Below are 14422 nucleotides of genomic sequence, written 5' to 3' on the forward strand. Positions count from 1 at the left end.
TGCCTTACGACAGTTATGACAGTTCAATAGAACAGTTCAGCGCTGGAATTTTCCATTAAGGAGGATTGTAATCATCCACGAATTTTTTTTACGTTCCTAGCTTTATTGTAAAAATACTAACTGTCAGTGGTGTCCCATCGAAAGTGACATCAAAGCCAGGCGCAATTTTCACGTATTTTTTTTCCTTTCCAGGTCCAGCTGCACAACGCGCGCAAGTTCGGACGAGATTTTTTTATCTGCATCTTTTTTACAGTTTTTTTAAGGGAGATTATTTAAACCCGCATGTTCCCCTGAGGCGCTCAGGAGAGAGAGACTGCGTAATAGGTTTGTAGCTCGCTCACTAGAAGGCCTGTTCTCCTGCACCAGTGTAAGTACACCGTGTTTTTATATCACCAGTCCTACAATTTTTTAGCATTTCATTTGCAAGATGACAATGTCCCTTTCTCAGTTGTAAACAACAGATATAGAAAACACACCAGATGAAAACACCAATTAGAAAACGGGAAAAGCAGTTCGTCCTTTTGTTTCTGAAAGCCAAGATTCTTTCTTCAGTAATAATAAAAGAATATATGGATAAATTGTAGTAGACACGAATCCCAAAGAACAGCAGTCAAGTACCATGTTTTGTGACCTACAATACAGAGGCGGCATATAGATTTTAAAGCGGTCGTTCATTGTACCAAGCTCTGTTACGAGGCAGTTATGCATTTAGCATATAAAGAGAATGTAAAGAAAATTTATTGTGAAGAGAATTGTCTGGTACCACCCACGACAATGGTGCTATGAGTTTGCGTAAATACCTCGCCAAGGTTGTCCAGTGTGCTTAATTTTCGCATGTTTTCGGGGGCACACAAACTGCGAGAACAGAACTTCTTTTACATACATGTATCTACCCCGCATTGTGCGGGCCTCGCTAATAACATATTTTATCCAAATCCTCGTTATAACAGCTGTTCATGTTATGAAGGTTGTTGTATAAATTCCCTTTTGGTTTAACTGCTTTCATCTGAATACCGTCAGAGAGGTTTTTAGCCAAATAAATGTTTAGCAGTTCATTTTGCAAAACCTTCAGCAGCATTTATGAGCGGTGCTGTTTAAACTTGATTTCCAGCATTGCCGTGTGCTGCGCCAAATTAGAGAAGGAAGAAGTAGAAGGAAAAATCTTTGGTAAATTGTGCGAGGCGAAGTGGCTCTGAAGCAAGCAGCCGAGGATCAGGTGTGGGATAGTGCGCATCGCCGCGATCATGTCTGTTTGGGCAGCTGCGCCCGGCATCGCTCAAAACATGGTACCACAAAATGTTGGGAAGAAAAAAAAGCTGGGAAAAAAGTTCGAGACATGACAAAGAGGGAAAGAGCAGAAAAGCAGGTTTGGGCAGTACGCGCGGCGGTGCAGATGCTTGAGTGGGGAGGCACACGACAGGGATTAGCGGCACATAGTAATAACGTAAGGTCTGACATCTAGGTGTCCTCTCAGTTGAGAGATACGGCGTATGGTGAGCGGCATCAGTATTTCATCTACCGATAATATGGACAACCTAAGAAATGTCTCTCTCCCAAGGTGGACCCGAGCGTCAGCGAAACATGCCAAGTTAAAGCCATAGAAAACGCAACTAAAATGCTTTGAAAATCTCAAATGGAAGCAATAGAAAAAGCTACCATAACGCAACCGAAGGGCAACAGCTCCGCTGTGTCCTCCGCCATCGAATCTAAATTGCTATAGGCGCTGAATTTTCTTCTCTCTAAAAACATTACCATTTGCTTTAAAATCAAAAGTTTTTATCTCTAACAGGAAACGGTTCTTTCGCGGCATGCGGGACAGCAAACTCCAAACGTGGCGGGGTGCGGCGGCGGAGGGAGGGGGAAGACCGGAGGGTTTCACTCATGGAGCGCACTTCAGATGGCGCGGTGAATTTACCCAGCGTTGCCCGCGTGGAAGTGCACGCTCACCGGCGGCGGCGTCGCGGCACGGTTTTGTAGTCTGCTTTAGCGACGGATGTTTTGGGCGTGTTTTGGTGCAGCTTAGCGCACATTGTGTGGTGCCTTCGCTCGGCTTGATTAACATGTTCGACTGCACCTCCAGGGTAACCGCACCCAGCGGAATTAGGTGGTCGTACGCTAAACATACGTTAATAATTGGCTGGCAGGGTGGAAAAAACAAAATGTACAAACCACATTGAGACAACTGGCCGCTAGAGAAACGTTACCTTTTGAGCACGGCGTTCCACGAATGGGAGTCCTATTTCTAAATTGGGAAATGCCCATTTGGTTGTTTTCTTAGAGGTATTACTAAAGGTGAAAGAAGCGCCTAAGTCTGATAAACAGCAACTATAAAAGTTTCCTCAGCTTTCTCAAACTCTCGAAGTTTCGAAACTAACTATTTTTGGTCGGTGCAAGTACGAATTACTAAGCTCAGATTCTGAATTGGTTCGGTTTCGGTTTGTGTCAAGCGGTGGTGCAGCCCCGAGCTAGCACATTCGGGCTGCTAGATTCCGCAGTCTCACCCTTCGAAAGGCGCTCCTGTCTGTTTTCTTTCTACCGATTCACGGTCGGGCTACAGCAGCCACGTCCGCCGCTTCAGCGCAGCCGTGGCGGACGCTGCTGCTGCGTTTGTGACGCCGCCCCCGCAAATTTCAAGTAACGGCTGGCATAAGTTCTGGTTTCGCTCTATGAAAAGTCACCTGTGTGAATTCAAGTGACGTCGCATAGGAAAATGTTGTGGGTGTTTATTAAAGCTTTGCTTTCCAATCACCTTCACAGCAATGATCGGAGAAATTTTTATTATCAGTCCCTTTCAGCAAAATGTCTAGTAGAAATATTCTCCTCATTTTTGCCCCGCTGGATCGATAATTTCGGTCAGGATTAGATTTACCCTGATGGAACTAAAACTCAATCTGACACTGCTGCACAGGCATTATAGCAGCGTAATCGGCTGAAATTCCTCTCAACTCTTTCAAGTTCCCAGAGATGATTGACAGCTTTGTTCGAATATAAAGAGGGTATTACAAATTCTTCAAAAAGTGTGTAAGCGGTAGGTAAATATAATAGCGAGATTACATATTTGTTAAAAAGGCTAAATAAAATGAGCCTGTCACAAGCAGCGGCCCCTCGGTGCGAAAGGCACTATGCTGATGTGCCCAAACACGCATGTTCGATACCTTTTCTTCAGGCTGCTTTTTAGGTTAGGCGAAAATTCAAACCACTCATTGAAAATTGGACGCAGAAAAAAAAAACAGGTTACAAGGGACGTCGTTGGCATGGCTCTGTAATCAGCGTATGCCAGCGAAAATTCTTTATCCTTCAGAGCGGACAACAAACAGCTGTTTTCGACTCCAGCCCCTCAGTTTCGCGGTACTTTTTCGGAGCGGAAAATTTTCCATTGGTGATGCGACACGCCTGTGTAGCAAATGAAGCCGCGCATGAAGGGCGCTTGTCAGTTTATTCCCCTACTCTTCTGCCATGGCCATGAAAGCAGTCGTTGCGACACGCGCACGTTAGGCACAGGTGCAACTGAGGGCATGGTCGCTCTTCGCTGAATTGGAGCATGTCACGGCACTTCAGCCTATCGAAATTTTTGTGTGTAGAGACTACAAATAAAAGTTGTCAAAAATATCAGCTCTCGCTTAAGGTATTTTCAAATGTCCCACTGAGGGGAGTGCGACACGTCGTGTGGTTGGGTTACCGAGCTCGCGAGATTGAACGACAGTAGACTGAGAGAGATAGGATAAACATCTCTAATTTTGAGCCTAACCGTGCAGGTTGATGAGAGTACCAACGGTGGGGGGCGTACGCTAGTCCGGAATGCCCTGGTCCATGCTGGTTGTTGGTGCCCTCTCTAGCACCATGCGCTGTGTCGAGAGGTCTGAGCTGGACAGGCGGTCCACCCAGTGCTCGTACGCGGGACGGGGATAGGGTGTGAGCGATGGGGGTTGTTGGCATTCCCACACCAGATGGTACATGGTACCTGGCTTGCGGCAAAAGTGGCAGGTACTATAATACTGGGTTGGGTAGATATGGTAGAGGAGGGTAAGGTGCGGGTAGGAGTTTGTCTGTAGCCGACGAAGTGTGGCCGCTTCGGCACTGGAAAGGTGGGAGTGTGGTGAAGGGAACCACTGACGCCCGTGTCTGAAGTGAGCGAGAATGCCCACGTAGCCGACAAGTGTGTGGGGGGCCTTCTCCGTGTCTTGGCTCTTTTCGGAAATAGCCCGGAGGGTGTTTACGCGGGCTGCGGCGTGTGGCGCCTTATTTCGGTCGAGAGATGTTTTCGATGTCGGGAATCTGCGGGATGGCATTCAGGATCTTGAGGGCGAAGGTTGAATTGCGGCCGAGCTTGTAGTTGCGGCAGGCTACTTGCGAGTCCGTAATGACTGTAACGTATTCGCCGTTTGTTGTGGCTGCTGGAGCGATGGCGATTTCCTCGGCGTCGTTAGTAGAGGTGGCGAATATTGTGGCGGCTGTGACTTCGGTTCCCTGGTGGTCTATAACCGTGACTACGTGGGCGGGTTTGCGGGTGTACAGTGTCGTATGGTTCCCTATATGCTTCTTTACAACTGCATCGACCCATGCTTCGCGGAGAAAAAAGAGGGGAGACATTGAGCATGAGACTCCAAGTGCTGAGGGGAGAGCGCTAGAGGTATCTTTCTTGGCTGGGAACCTAATGGTTTTTTCGGCGTTTCTTTTTTCGAACTCTACTACTTTTGTTCATGGCCCAGCCACTAAGAAAAACAACACAAAACGAGCAGTAAACAAAGTCTGACTAACACACGGATAAAAAAAAGAATACTTTCGGCTCATTTTTGTAGTATAAACCAATTGAAGAGTTTCTTCTGTACCTACAACAAATACCCGCAGAATGAGTAACTTTATTCTGGCCAAGATTGGGACAGGAAAGGTGCGAGGTGGGACTCCTTTTCAACCCTCCTCATCAGACGGCGGCCAGAAGTTCTTTGGATGTCTCGCCGTATTGGCCATTACGATTAACCGGAACTGGACATCCTGATCGGAAATGAGCCGTGCGGTCTCCCACTGCTCTGGAGAAGTTATGTTTATGCGTGGAGGACTAATCATGTGTTCAATGGGACAACCTTCGAAGTTGTGCGCTAGGACGGCCATTTATAAAAAAAGCGTGCAAGCGTTGTCGTCGGTGTACTTGACCTAATGCCGTCGGTTTAGCGGGATCTACGATGCTAGATATCTCGTCCGTGACTAAACGAGAGGATGTTGGCAAGGAGAGAAATATTCCATCATAAAAATAGGTGAACCATCCTGCCGGAATCTTATTTCGCAGTTTTTGTCAAAGTTGAAAAATAAATGGTCAAGTAGGTTCGGAATGCGGATGGGGCACGTTGAAGCGTTTGTGTACAGCGGGGGCCAGGTAACTTCAAAGCTACACTTTGCGAGCTTATATTTCTGCTTCCCTTTTAACGCGAGATCGTGATTTCCTACCAAAGCATTTTAAAGATTTCCACGGAGACCAAATATATCCGGAGTTCATCAGCAATGGTACGCCTAATTCCCTATGCATTGTCGGCGAAATAAACAAAATATTCAACCAATCAATCAGTTTGCAACCCTGGCGAACTTTTCATGGGTTTTTGATGCATATATGAATGATCCGCAAAGCAGTTACTTACAAATTTACCCACCTAAATGAAAGCTACTTAACACTTTTTTTTCTATAACTCAGGTGCGTTTAAGTTACGAATACTAGGCCGTTTTTAAAATCCATGTCACGGGTATTTATTTTTGGGGAAATGACAGAAGTATATTGTCACTATTTTTTACATTGCCAACGCACTCTTCTGAGTTATGTAAGTGCGTAATTTGCAAACACAAAGGGCATATATGGACTTGTCCCTCTATATTTTGAAATACATCTATAGCAGCGAGCTAAAGACTAGGGCAGGTCAGGGAACTTTTCGGTGCACTCCGTTCACTTTCGCATTAGCGGCACGTTTCTTTTCTCGGGACGGTAAATTAGGAAAAAGGAGAACAGCTGCTTTTAGAAAGCACGAGGGCCACGCGATCTAAGCAATGACCAGGAAGCATAGCGAACAAGACAAGAACGCTGCGCTTGCTCCCTCTACCTGGCCGGGTTTTTGGCGTGATCACTTGTACTAATCTGGAAATTTGGCGTTTCGCGGGGTTGTCGAGGGTCCGCCCTAGTTGGCTGGTCTCAGAACCTCCCAAAATATAGACCCCCACTAAAGTAGAGAGAAAGTAGAGAGAGAAGAAAACAGGGTACGCGTTATGCGGTGGTCGTGGTTAATAATTCCGCTTCCCATCACGGCGTAGTTTTCTCGATATTGACTTTTTTATTCCTGTAGTATAGAAAAATGACAATCCGCTGATTCGAGGCTATAAAGCACCTTCAAGTAGCCAGATAGCACTGGCAATGAGGACTGCACCTTTGATATATAAATATATATATATATATATATATATATATATATATATATATATATATATATATATATATATATATATGAAGGTTACCCTGTCATGCCCAATGTATCTAATAGAATACACCATCTTTCGGAATTTTCTACTTGCATCTGGGCCTTTCGCCCACCAAGAAACGCCCACTAGTATCATTTCTGATACTTCCTAAGCGTTCTTCAAGAATCTGTAGCTCGATAACTCGCCCCATTGAGTCCCAAATGAAGTTGGCAAGATGTATTCATCCGTCGTAAGCGCTCCCGGTGGGTCTGCAACTACATTCAATGGTTGCATGATGCACTTTTTTTACGGGGTGTGTGATACATTATATACCATATTTATATGTAGGTTTACATATACCTACATGTAAGTAGGTGTGCACTACATTATATACCTAAATTATCTATGTAGGTATATATATGCTTACTCTTTATGCGTTTCCAATACACTGAGTATTTTTAAAACCTTGGGGAAAACGTTTTTTTGCAGTTTTTAATTGTATCAGTGACAAACTACCAGGTAACAAAGCATTAGAATTTTTCCCTATTGTTTTCATTAGCTATGCATTACAGAATTAAACACTGCTCGACCACTCTCGACATGTCATAGACAGTCGATTCACGGCCCGCGGGTTAAAAAGAATGCCCCCTTCACCCCGAGTAGTCCGAGTGGCGCCGGCTACCACCCTCATGTGCAGGAAGCAAAAAATACCTGAACACATATACCCGAGAACGGAATAACCAAAATAACCTACGCCTAAACAAGGAGACACAATCTCTACAATGTTATTCACAGCATGTTTACAAGAAGTATTCAGAACGTTGGATTGGGAACAGGTGGGAGTAAGGGTTATTGGAGAATACCTGAGTAACCTCAGATTTGCTGATGACGTTGCCTTGCTAAGTAACCCGGGGGACGAATTGCAAAGCATGCTTTCCACACTGGGCGAACAGAGTAGAACCATGGGCCTGAAAATTAATATGCAGAAAACTAAAGTTGTGATCAATAACCTCGGGACAGCACAGAGGTTTGAGATAGGTGGCGAGGCAGTGGAAGTGGTAAGCGAATATATCTACTTAGGCCAAGTTGTGACCCCAGATCCCGACCATGAGGCAGAGATAATTAGAAGGATCACAATGGGGTGGGGTGCATATGGCAGACATTCTCAGATAATGAATAGCAGCCTACCATTGTCGCTGAAGAAGAAAGTGTATGACAGCTGCATCTTACCGGTACTCACCTACGGGGCAGAAACTTGGAGGCTCACTAAGAGGGTTAAACTTAAATTGAGAACGACTCAGCGGGAAATGGAGCGAAACATGATAGGTGTAACATTAAGTTACAAGAAGAGAGCGGAGTGGGTCAGGGAGCAAACCGGTGTTAAAGACATATTAGTAGAAATTAGGAAGAAATGAAGGTGGGCAAGGAATGTAATGCGAAGGCACGATAACCGCCGGTCATTAGGGGTAACAAAGTGGATCCCTAGAGAAGGCACGCGTTGCAGAGGGCAGCAGAAAGTTAGATGGGCAGATGAGATCAAGAAGTTTGCGGGGAAAAATTGGTCACAGTTGGCACAGGACCGAGGTAATTGGAGATTAATGGGAGAGGCCTTTTTCCTGCAGTGGGCGTAGATAGGCTAGTGATATTGATGATGGTCATGATATACCCCACAAAGTTGTGGGGAAACAGCCCCGCCGGTAGCGTAGTGGTTATCGCACCGGACCGGTATTCTAAATATATATATATATATATATATATATATATATATATATATATATATATATATATTTATATATATATATATATATATATATATGTATATATATACAGTTGTAGTAAATATAAATACCCCAGAAATTGAAGCAGAACACAGTCGCCCAGATAGCCGAATTGGTAAGGCATTCGAGATCTAATCAAAAGGCGTGGGTTCGGTCCCCACTCTGGGCGCGTGTTTTTCTTTCTTTCTTTCTCACGTAAATAATAAAAATGAATAATAATGTAAAGTCACTAACGGTATTAAATAGTCTAACCACTCCCCTACTCCCCTATGCCTTCTTTGGCGTTGTAGACTGCCGGCATTTCTTTCTGTATATATATATATATATATATATATATATATATATATATATATATATATTTATTTATTTATACTGACAGGTCCGGGCTAGCAACCATGCTTAAAATATTGCTAGAACTAAACAATTTTCAATTTACCGATGAACACTACCTTCAGGTAAGTGGAACTTCTATGGGCACAAGAATAGGCCCTAATTATGCAAGAATCTTTATGGGTGTCCTGGAAGACATTTTTCTTGCTGACCGCTGCCTTCAACCCTTTTTCTACAGGCGATTTATCGATGATATCTTCTTAATTTGGCAACATGGGGAATCTGAGTTTTATTCCTTTATGGCTGATTTTAATAACTCCCACCCATCTATTAACTTCTCGCGCAATAATTCAGAATCTACAATTGACTTTCTCGACTTAACCGTGTCCCTAGTCCATGCAAAATTGTAGACTAAACTCTATAGAAAGCCCACTAACAGGCATCAATATCTGCACTTCGAAAGCTGCCATGTTAAACACAGTAAAACTAGTATACCATGCAGCCAAGCTCTTCGTTTCAAAAGAATATGCTCTGAGCAATCAGATTTTGTTGATAACTTCGGCAAACTCCGGGAATCTCTAATCAAGCAAAACTACTTTCAAGAAATACTTGACGATGCTCTGAAGCGCGCGGATTCCCTGGACGGCAAAACTCCTCTCGAACCACAGAATAACACAATGGCTGATTCACAACCCAATCTCGCTCTCACCCACTCTGCGTCTGCGCCGCAAGTCACAGGTATTTTAAAGAAGCATCATGCAAAGTCCTTATGCAAAGTCAGCGACTTAGAAGCATTTTAAAAGAGCCACCGCGCGTAGTCTATCGCCGTTCAAAAAGCCTACGGGACATGCTGACCTCTTCTACGATCGCATCGCCATCTTCGCATGGATGTTCTCCTTGCCAAAAAGCTCGTTGCAAAGTGTGCGCCCATATGACCACGTCACTAACGGTAAACAGCACAGCTTCTGACTTTTCCTTAAAAATTAAAGGCGATTTTAACTGCGATACGTCGAATGTAGTATATCTCCTAGAGTGCTCAGTCTACGCACTCCAGTATATCGGCCAAACCAAGACGTCTTTCAGGCTCCGGTTTAATAACCACCGGGCGCACGCACGTCCCTCTCCTGGGCTTCCTTTGTCTAAGCATGTAAATATTCCCGGTCACTCTTTCGAAAAAATTGGGGCTTTATTATTGGAATCAAGTTTTCGTTCGCATCACGAAAGGGAAGTGCGTGAGTCTTTTTTAATTCATAAATTTAACACACTCAAACGCGGTATCAATAAAAATGTAGGAACGTTAACGTGCCTCTTGCCCCGCTATGCTGGCGTCATTGCATTATCGCTATTGGAACCAAAGAAGCAGAGCCAACATTTTGAATGCGGCTTTACCGATTCATTTGTTTGATTACGTGAACGGAAGCGATATGAAATGTTTCCAGAAACGATGACATCTTTTCTTTTTTATATCTACATACTGCTCCTGATGTGTTTGCGTATTAAGTGCTAAGCTGTAATCCGCGAACGTTATCATTTTCTTTCTAAAGGGCATTTGTTGATCCTCCCTGATCCGTTCCGATATTCCGTACAAGTTCTGTATTTGAAAACGTCATGTTAATTCACACGTGTACAAACACCACGTGTGTTCTTCTTATTTTATTATTGTTTATTGGTATCTGCAAAGTGTAAGACTATTCGTCAGCCTTTATCATTTCGTTCCTATATATTCAGCGCGCTCAATTACCGACGGTTACTCTGACGAAGACCGGACCCCGGTCGAAACGTTAGTTTAATCATCGTATTCGTACGGGTGTCTACCCTCTCGTGCGTATATATATATCTATATATCTATATATATATATATATATTTATATATATATATATATATATATATATATATATATATATATATATATATATATATATATATATATATTTATATATATATGTGTGTGTGTGCGTGTGTGCGTGTGTGTGTGTGTGCACTGTAAGACGAAGGGAGAACCCCACACAAGTCGGCAGCAGTACCAGCACTCTGGGTTTTAATCCGCCAGTCGTTGAGTAGACAGAACAAGCCACTCGTGACGATGATTACCGACAGATGATGATTATAATGGGTATGTACAGATGAGAGATTGGCCCCAACAACTGACGGCGAATCGCCACAGCATATCTAAGGTACTACAGCAAAGCATGTGCGAAATAATTATGAATGCACTCAGACACACCGACATTATATATAAATATATATATATATATATATTGTAGTGACGTTTATTGACACCTGGGAACGGTCACGTCGTCAAGTCAGGCAGAGTTCGAATTGACGTAGGAAACTGGGGCTGAGGTTCGAGCTGTGCGAGGACACACTTCGTCTCCTTACAAAAGCGCTGCATGGCACATAACCTTATCGGAAGATTGTCCACCAACTGGACATGACAGGACATAGCCACTGGAAAAGTGTCCATCTGCTAATGTTCAGGTTCTTCGCTACAATCACCCCCGGCGAGAAGAGGGAGCCATCCTTCCGACTCATGGTGACGACGGAACCAGCGGATCATGGTAGGGCTTGAGTCGCTGAACATGCACAGTCTTACGGCCGCGTCGCCGAAGATCCGATGAGGGCATAACTGGTTCGACGATATAATTCACGGGCGAAGTGCTTTTGATAACACGGTAAGGACCATGGTATTTCGATGTAAGCTTCGGAGAGAGACCTGGAGTGGAACATGGCACCCAAAGCCAAACAAGAAAGCAGGGAGAGAAATCGCGTGGTGCACTGGACGCGTCATGGCGAGATTTCTGTAGCTGCTGGTGTTCAGAAGTGAATGAACGAGAGAGCTGGCGGCATTACTCAGCAAACTGCGAAATCTGGGAAATCAGGTGTGCACTCGGAGGAATCAGGGCGGTATGGAAGTACCGTGTCCAGCGTGAAGGTCGGCTCCCGTCCGTAGAGGAGGAAGAACGGTGAAAATCCGGTAGTCGACTGCGTCGCGGTATTGTACGCGTACGTCGTGAACGGAAGGACCTGATCCCAGTTTGAATGGTCTGATGAAATATACATAGACAGCTTGTCTCCCAGAGTGTGGTTGAATCGTTCGGTTAGGCCGTTGGTTTGCGGATGGTACGCTGTGGTAGTGCGGTGAACGATGTTACACTCGGCCAAGAGCGCTTTGATAACGTCCGATAAAAATACGCGACCTCTGTCACTCAGCAGCTCTCGGGGCGCTCCGAAGGATAAAACGACGGAGGAGGAAGGACGCCACGTCCCGGGCTGTGGCTGCTGAAAGGGCTGCTGTCTCAGCGTATCACGTGAGATGATCTACCGCAACGATAACCCAGCGGTTCTCTCTGGAGGTGCACGGCAACGGCCCGTAGAGGTCGACACCCACTCTATCGAAGGGGCGGGAAGGGTACGGCAGAGGCTGAAGTTCGCTATTTGTTGATCGCGGGGAGACTTACGGCGCTGGCAGTCTGTGCAGGAACGAACATATTTTGTGACGAAGGTGTACATGCCTCGCCAGTAAAAGCGGAGGCGAAGTCTTTGGTATGTCTTCAGGACAGCTCCGTGGGCACACTGCGCGTCACCGTGGAATGAAGAACGGATGTGCACGCGTAAATGACGGGGGATGACCAGGAGCCATTTGCGACCTTCGGACGAATAGTTTCGGCGGTAAAGGAGTTGGTCACGGACAGAGAAATGGGCAGCTTGGCGACGGAGAGAGCGAGGTGCGGCTGCTGACAATGGACGGGACAAAACTTCCACAATGGAAGCGACCCCCGTATCCTTTCGCTGTTCAGCAGCCATGTCGGTGATATCAAGGGGGGCCAGAGTGCACTCCACAGAAGATAAATCTTAAGCCTCGGATGGTAGAGGAGACCTAGAAAGGGCATCTGCGTCCTTGCGGCCGGACCGGTATACCACTCGTATGTCATGCTCTTGCAGCCGGAGGGCCCATCGACCGAGGCGGCCAGACGGATCCTTTAGCGACGAGAGCCAACAAAGGGCGTGCTGGTCCGTCACCACGTTGAATGGGCGCCCGTAGAAGTACGGGCGAAATTTCGTAATAGCCCAAACGATCGCTAAGCATTCCTTTTCGGTCACGGAGTAGTTGACTTCGGCTTTTGTAAGGGTACGGCTGGCGTAAGCGACGACATACTCCTTGAATCCGGTCTTGCGTTGTGCGAGTACTGCGCCCAGGCCCACACCGCTGGCATCGGTATGGATTTCCGTGGGAGCGCTGGGATCAAAATGTCGCAGTACCGGTGAGGAAACAAGAAGGCGGCGCAACATATTGAAGGCGTCCTCGCAGGCGGCTTACCAATCGCCGATCTCGTTGTTACCACCAAGGAGCTTCGTCAAAGGCGCAATGATAGTGGTAAAATTGCGAACAAAGCGCCGGAAGTAAGAGCAAAGTCCTAGAAAGCTGCGCAATTGTTTCATTGTCGTAGGTTTGGGAAATTCCGCCACGGCACGAAGTTTTGCTGGGTCAGGAAGGACACCATCTTTTGACCACACGTGGCTCAGAATAGTAAGTTTTCGAGCTGCAAAGCGGCATTTCTTCAAGTTTAACTGCAGGCCGGCTGTGGCAAGGCAGGTTAACACTTGTTCGAGGCGGGTAAGATGCGTCGCAAAATCAGGGAAAAACACGACTATGTCATCTAAGTAACACAAGCATGTTTTCCATTTCAGGCCGCGCAATATGTTGTCCATCATCCTTGCAAAGGTTGCTGGCGCATTGCAAAGCCCGAAGGGCATGACGTTGAATTCGTACAGCCCGTCAGGTGTGACAAAGGCTGTTTTGTGACGATCCGCTTCTGCCATAGGAACTTGCCAATAGCCGGACCGTAAATCCAGAGAAGAGAAGAACTCGGCTTCTTGCAAGGAATCGAGGGCGTCATCTATGCGAGGAAGCGGATAGACGTCTTTCCGCGTGATCTTGTTTAGGCGCCGGTAGCCCACGCAGAAGCGAATTAAGCCATCTTTTTTCGTCACAAGTACTACGGGAGAGGCAAAGGGGCTTGTCGAAAAGCGTACAACGTCGCGCTTGAGCATGTCCGCGACGTGCTCATCAATGACTTGGCGCTCAGTGGGCGACACACGGTAAGGCCGCTGTCTGAGGGGTGCGTGGAAACCGGTGTCAATATGGTGCGAAACACTGGATGCCAAGCCCAATTCGACGCGTTGGGCATCGAAAGAGTTTCGGAAACGATTCAGAAGGGCCAGAAGCTCGTCTCGTTGCACAGGAGCTGAAGCGTCGTCGAGGGAACGTAAAAAGACATCGGTGTCACAGTTCACACTAGGCCCAAGCGCGGCGAGATGCAGTGATGAAGCGTTCTCGGATGCGTCGACGATGAGATCATCGTCAACTGGCTCGACGTGGCCAAGACATTCACTGCGAACCAATGTGGCGGGGCATGACGATGGGTTTGATACGAGGATTGTACCGAGACCAGAGCGAATTTCAAGGACCGCGAAAAGTAGCGGCAAACATTTCCGGGCGCTGATGAGTGGCGACGGCGTAAAGAAAACGGTGCTGTCCGACAGACAGTCACAAAACACGGAAACAAGCACTGAGGTGCCGGGAGGAATATCGGTATCATCGGCGGCAATCAATTTGGCGGGACGTTCGGGGATAGTGATGTCGTCAAACGGGAAAAGTTCAACCTCAGCGCGAGCACACCGAATGATCGCGTGATGTCGTGACAAATAGTCTCAACCTAGGATGATATCGTGCGAACAGGGGGCCAAAACGATGAACTGGATGATATAGACATTTTGCTGGATTGTAACTCGGGCGGTGCACGTGGCCAATGGTTTCACGTGTTGAGCATTCGCGGTCCGGAGGGTGAGGCCAGAAAGCGGAGTGGGGACTTTTCTC

At 46.2% G+C, this 14422-nt stretch overlaps 1 pseudogene across 1 annotated transcript in view; it reads left to right on the plus strand.

Moving 5' to 3' along the window:
• Window positions 1–287: 287 nt before the first annotated feature.
• The window catches only part of LOC144141233 (juvenile hormone acid O-methyltransferase-like), a 43780-nt pseudogene continuing 29645 nt past the window's right edge, over window positions 288–14422 (plus strand). The window contains exon 1 of the transcript XR_013316493.1: window positions 288–367. The product of XR_013316493.1 is annotated as a juvenile hormone acid O-methyltransferase-like (transcript). The remainder of the gene's footprint in view (window positions 368–14422) is intronic.

The sequence above is a fragment of the Haemaphysalis longicornis genome, unplaced genomic scaffold (genome assembly GCF_048455015.1).
Source record: "Haemaphysalis longicornis isolate Haplotype H1 unplaced genomic scaffold, Haemaphysalis longicornis Haplotype H1 scaffold_6, whole genome shotgun sequence".
NCBI lineage: Eukaryota > Metazoa > Arthropoda > Arachnida > Ixodida > Ixodidae > Haemaphysalis > Haemaphysalis longicornis.